The sequence below is a fragment of the Haliotis rufescens genome, unplaced genomic scaffold (assembly GCF_023055435.1).
Source record: "Haliotis rufescens isolate VD_foot unplaced genomic scaffold, xgHalRufe1.0.p SCAF_1, whole genome shotgun sequence".
NCBI lineage: Eukaryota > Metazoa > Mollusca > Gastropoda > Lepetellida > Haliotidae > Haliotis > Haliotis rufescens.
Genome location: NW_025963779.1, coordinates 63,949,266 through 63,955,967, shown reverse-complemented (window position 1 = coordinate 63,955,967; position 6,702 = coordinate 63,949,266).

Genomic DNA, 6,702 nt, shown 5'->3' with positions numbered 1-6,702 from the left:
CAGTGGCGCTTGATTTAACCTGGCGTGTTGTGACGTGGATGGATCTAATATTGTGGTAGTAATGGATACACGTGGTTTCAGTTTCCAAAAAATAATATTCTCTTTTAATGAACTAGAAAGTAGATCTATGATTCACGATTGTGAAGATTTCCACGGCGACCGACGAGTGAATAAGACAGTTTATCACTTGACTAACACTGTTAGAATATTTGGCGCAGTTTTCAATTTTGGTATGTTGACATATATATGTGTTATTCATATGTGTTTGTAGGCTTGACATTGCAAGAAAATATTTCCATATAGTTGAGTAAGGGAATGGAATGTTTTACAGTGAGAAAGCTGTCAAAATGGATCCAATATTAAACCTTTTTTAATATTTTAGCTTCATATATTTGAATGTCGCATGGTTCAATTTATAACATAAACAGCAAAAAAAATGAGATCTACACACAACATATAGACACTCGATTTCTGAAAGACAAAATGTTTTCAGTGTAAATGTGATTTCGTTTTGATGTTTTTAATAGTTTAAAATTCATTATGTTTTTTTCACGGTGCATTATCTTAATTATCAAATACTTCGCTCAGTGACATACGTATTTTATAATAATTGCTTTGTTTTGTATCCATAGTGAGAAAAAGAATTTGTAAAAGAAGATTTTGTCTATGAGCAAAACGAATGCATTCTTGTGGTTCTTTTTCACAACTATAAATTGTATATGTTCCCTCCAAGCTGTAGTTTAGCTTGGCCATAAGAAAAAGGGAAAGACATAACAACTGAAAACTATTTACATTAAAGATTGTGCTGGTTATGATTTCGAAGTTCAACACCAAGAATACATTTTTCCTTTTAGGACAAATAATTCCATTACTTTTATTGACCTACAATCATTATCTATTTCAAACTATTCCTTTTGTAGATCAGGATGAAATGGGAAACGCCATGTTCGAAATACAAACTGATCATGAGACGAGGATGTATGTTCTCTAGTGAGTTTTGAGCACATGAACTGAATATGCATTGAATTATTTTTTTCGCAATTTTCTCTTTCATGTAATCTAGCTATTACTGATAATTGTACCGTAAAACAATAAATTGTTTTTTTTTACCTGTGCAAGTTATCGTTTCCTTGTATTAAATATTGCCTACTATACGCTTCTTGAGCTTTCAAATTCAAGTACCTTTATTAAAATTGTCCAATATTACATCTCATTTCAAAGTTTTACGAGTTAGATATAAACCATTAACAACACATCATAACACCCGAAGTATAATAAGCGTTCTGTGTGATTGCACAACGAAACATATGGCGCCCGAGATACGAGTGATCGAAAATGGGTTTGTTGAATAGATTTGCAGCCCATGAAAACGTTTTAACGATTTTGATTGAATCTACGTGCACTTACTCTTTGATGGCTGTACGTATACTTTAGTATAATCATGTTTATTATCAAATAATAATAATGATGTCCGATACTGAGCGATGTCAATCTGAATGTTGTCAGGGCTGTTTAGCGATCTTTCACATTGTGTCCGTTAAAAATGCCCGATGTCAAATACCCCAAAGTTATTTTATCGTTAATAAAAGAGCACGGCCACTAAAACATACAACAATATAACCGGGATTCCTTCAAGTAATACATTTAAAACTGTCATTCGTAGTGTGACATAATCTTTGAAACAGTCTGCGTATGAACTTATCACGACCACTTCCGTCAATTTTGTTTTGACGTCAAAAACACGGACAATTTTCGGCATTTTTTATCGGTAAATATAACTCACAGAAAATTCTCAGTGAATGTGTACTTCGGCGTAAATGTCATATGTCTATCACCGTCAGGGTATGTACTTTCCAATGATATAAATTATTGGACACCCAGATTTCAAACAAGGGCGCCATATGACTTTACTTGCCATATTCGGTTGCTTCCATGTTACAATTAATGTAGAAAGGTAGGAGTGAGTGAGTGAGTTTATGCTTTACGTCACATCGTAGAAAGGTAGGAAACTTACAGTAACTGACTAGGCAGTGCATAGATCTTTTGTATTGTTGACTGTATATACTGTTGGAAAGACAAACAACTCTAGTTGCATGTAATACTATTTGGTTACACTGTGTGACGTCATCACAGTGGAGTACAGAGCGGTGTAGAAAGCCAGCTGACGACCAGGCACCATGAGGGTTAAGTGAGAAATTTAACTGCCGTCTTTGGCATAGAACATTGAACATAGCTTTCGTTAACATGTTAAACTACCATCACAGGGAACACATGATTTAATATTCTGGTACAATTAATAACGTCAAAACAGTTTCCATATCTGTTATTTGGAATAGTTTTTGCCACAGTTCTGATCGACAAACTATCAATTTTTTTGTTGTAAATTTATAAACGCCCAAAATAGTTTCTTTTATCCAGCTTTTAATAATTCCATGAGGTTATATAGACCAATAATGTGTTCACTTAGAATAACCCCTCAGGAACCTGCCTGAGCTTCCGACAGTATGGAGTTTGTTTCGATGAATGTTTTCAAACGGTTATTTAAAACTGCTGTAGAACGTTTATCAAAACAGCTCAGCCGAAGAGTTGAAATTAGTTATATTTCCTTATATTTCCAATGTATTTGATTGAACATTGATGCCTGAATATGGACATGAAAAGGCATAAAGTGACACATAAATATTAATTCGGCTTGCATTTCTCTAAGTATTTCAAATCTCAAAAATGCCAAACGTGCTCTAAACATTTTAAATTGTACAGTTTCCTATTAATTTAATTTTAATTTCTAACGTTTGAAATGAGGTTCAAAATCGAAAGGTGACATACAAACACCTAATAACTATTGAGGAATTACGCAGTTGAGTGTTTTTGTCGTTATATGCATCTATATTGAACAAGAGAATGACATTTCTGTCGGATGTATATGACAGACTATCTGAATCGCAAGGTACTTGTAAAAAAACCCTTGTGTTAAAGCATGAATGCCCAGGGGGTACGTTTTATGCCCACTATTGACCTGAACGTTTATTAATGAACTTGCTGATGAAATAGAATCCAGAAGTTCTTCAATTACATCTGCTGTTGTTTGCTGACAACGTGGCACTTATTTCATTCACAATTATTGGTTTTCAGAAACAGATTGATAATTTGGATAGTTTTTGTTCTGATTACAATTTGTCTGTTAATTTAGATAGAAACTGAAATTCTTGTATTTAAGAATGCTAGCATTTCGTCAAGATATGAAAAATGGTTTTATCATGACATGTATGTTTCATTATATTCGTACCTTGATATATTACTTTCTAAATCTTTGTCATGTTAAAATCATGTCGCAAATGCCACGTTGCTAGCAAAAAAAGTTATGTGTGTTTTTTCAGGACATTGTCGGTAATTCAAACCCTATTATATCAGACATATTTCAAACATTTTGATAATAAACATTCGTCCTATTTTGTTGTACGTGTACGTTTCTGACACGTAAAAGAATCAACTCGAAGTCATATACGTCTGCGCACACTTATAACAACCCTTGTCAAAGTCATGTGTCTTTACCTCCTAGAGTTATTAGACAATTGTCATTCGAAAGTTGGGTTTCGTTCGTTAGGGATTTCGGGGCAGTGTTAATGTCGTCTGACTTACTTTGGTTGTATTAAGCTGAACTTCTTACATGTTGCTGTCGGTGACCTGAGCTCCATAGGCCAGATTGCCATTAAACAAGAAAAAAGTAAAAATGAAAACGTGGTAATAGGTTCACAGATTTATTACTAGCAGCAAATTGTATCAATAGGCGACACAAAAAGGATCACAAACCTAAATTTATGATAATGACAACGCAGATTAAATACACAAGCGGTTTATCCAAGCAACTATATTGCAGGGATAAAATGGGAGTAGCTAAAATAACACAAGATTTTGACAAGATGCATAGACAGCCAATAATTATATATAAGTCGACTGCGACCAATTAACTCAACACTCTAACGAGTGAATAACCTCCTAGAGCCTGTCCCTACCATAAGTCTTTGGGACGATAGAACAGACGGAAATCGCCCGAATATCAAACTAGTCTGAAAGACAAGAGACATTTTGGCTGGACAAGGAAATTCCACACTTCCCAAAAACATAAAGTGCTCGAAGAAAGCGAAACAATCGCGGGAAGGTTGGTTATCCACGAATTACTACAAAAAACGGATTATAAAGAAACCCTAGCTACATGTATATACATCAGCAGATTCTAATACTGAATTATTTATAAATAAAACTCCTTTATCGACCCATTCTGCATAAAATGAACATTTCTAACGTTGAACATTGAAGTCGTGTTAATGTACCTATTTCGTTTGTCATTGGATCATGTTGACTTTTCGCATTTCAGTTTGTTTGTGCCAACACAGCAAACTCTCTCCTCGTTTCAAGGACAAGAAGTGGGGCACTCGCTGTGCAGAGTTGCGTCCCTTGGACACGCCAGAAACCTATGAAAATGGGTTCGAATCCCGGTTCGCCCCAATTATGTTTCTAGGTTTGTCAGCACCATACCCGTGCTCGTGGGCTTCACCGAAGTGGTAAACGTCTTAGACCTGCATCACTTCGGGCTTTCCTCCCACATTAAGCTGACACGCCGTGATATAACTGGAATAATGTTAAAAGCGGCGTTAAACCAAACTCACTCACTCACTCACTCAAGGACAAGAAAACGCATGGTGACAGAAGAGTATGTTGAATCATCTCATTGTCAAGATGTTAAAATATTTTTTTAAGATGTACGTGTACATAACAGTCAATATAGCAAGGACAACAACTAGCGTGTATTAATCATTGATATGGCTATATTTACTCCATGCATTTACTTGATCGATACACGTGACGAGTTTGGTAAAGAATCTAATTAAAAACAATGCATTACGGTACACCACAGCACCACAATACACACATGTACGAAGTCAAATTATTGCACATTACCTATACAGGTAAATATAAAACGCCAAAGCCAGAGAATAACCAGTTTCGATTATCCACCAAAACAGATTCCATTGAAAGTGAAAGGCACACTAGCCGTGAAAACTATATGAATGGATCATTCAAAATCAGTGATGGCACCAGGTAGCACCCATATAACTTCCACAACTTGCTTAAAATAGTGTTTGTAGCCTTGACACCGCACAACAGTACTCCCGCCACGTGACGGCGGCATGTACACAAACCAGACAATCAAGTGATGGTCCCAGAAATCAAGTCACAAGAAAACGCATTTATGGATTTTGTTGAAACTGAAAACAATATGTTAATATTGAATTATGTCTTCTGAGATTGTACGATTTTTAAGTAAAGGAAAGACGTTTAAGACACCAAAGTACAAGAAAGATTCACAGTACAACCAATCACACAATGCATGACAGTTCATCCCAGCACCACGATACGCTCAGGTACAAAGACAAACACCACATTACGTCACATTTCACGGTTCCCTGTTGTAAGGTTGTTGTAAGGCCATAATATGATAAAATTGTAACTACATCATGGTGCCCTACAATACACCACAGTAAACCATAGCACACCACAATGCACTAAAGTTCACCACAGTGCATTTCAATATACCACATGTACAGAAAACCAAAATACACCATAATAGTCACTACAATACACCATGGTAACTATCTTAACTACAGTACACCAAAATGTAACACACTACTTCACTGTGAACATTATAACTAAAGTATACGATGCTTTTAACAGAGTAGTACAGATAGCACTTTAAGAAACACACGATGGAAGCCTTGGAAAAAGATCGAAACAAACTAATGATGCTTTGTTTGCGTAGTGAAAATGAAGTGTGTATTGACAGATGAACGGAATACAGACATTTAAAATAAGCTGTTGTGCAAACACTGGGTATTGATTGATAACTAATCACCACCACACAAAACTATTAGCAGTATGGCATCAACAGTCGGTCGGTATGTAAGTTTGTCGTGTTCATTCTGAAAGGTATTCATGTATATTTAAAAAGATATCGCCGTAAATTAGGGTGTATACAATTGTTAAACGTGTTTCTGATAAATTCAATCCTGAGGTCTGGTCTATCATAGCATGTTGTATTATATGGGCTCGCTCTCACCCTAGAGAGCTCATCTTTTGCAGAGCAAGAACGTTTCAGATTGCTTGATAACGGTGTTAGAACCTAAACCGAAACGTCGCTCTTAATTGTAATAAAGAACTTGTTCATCCATAAATTCTTATCCTTACTTAACGTTTCAGATGTATCCTGCTTTGTTCATATTTGAATAACTTTTCAAAGATATTATTTACTTAAAAAACAACAAAATATATTTAAGCCTACATGCGCTCCTTAAATGTTCGGTTTTATTGCATTTACAGTATTTGAGACAAAGAATTGTTAAATAAATACTGTTTGCAAAGGATTCGATATACATTTTATCTAAAACTCATAACCCGCCACTTTGCTCCATGCGGCCTGAGATTGCTTCATGGCGCTCGTGAGACTTCAGCTGCACCTGAATGAATTCCAGATTACAGTATTTCTTGGCGTCTCGGTAATAACATACTTTCATATGGCATGTTTAAATTCATAGATTTTATAAGCTAGGATGTGGACATTGCAAAGGTCTTTAGAAAGAGTTGAAAATGTTTATGTTTATGAAAATGTTCCCACGTTTGCAGACGTGAAGACAGAAGTTGGTTACA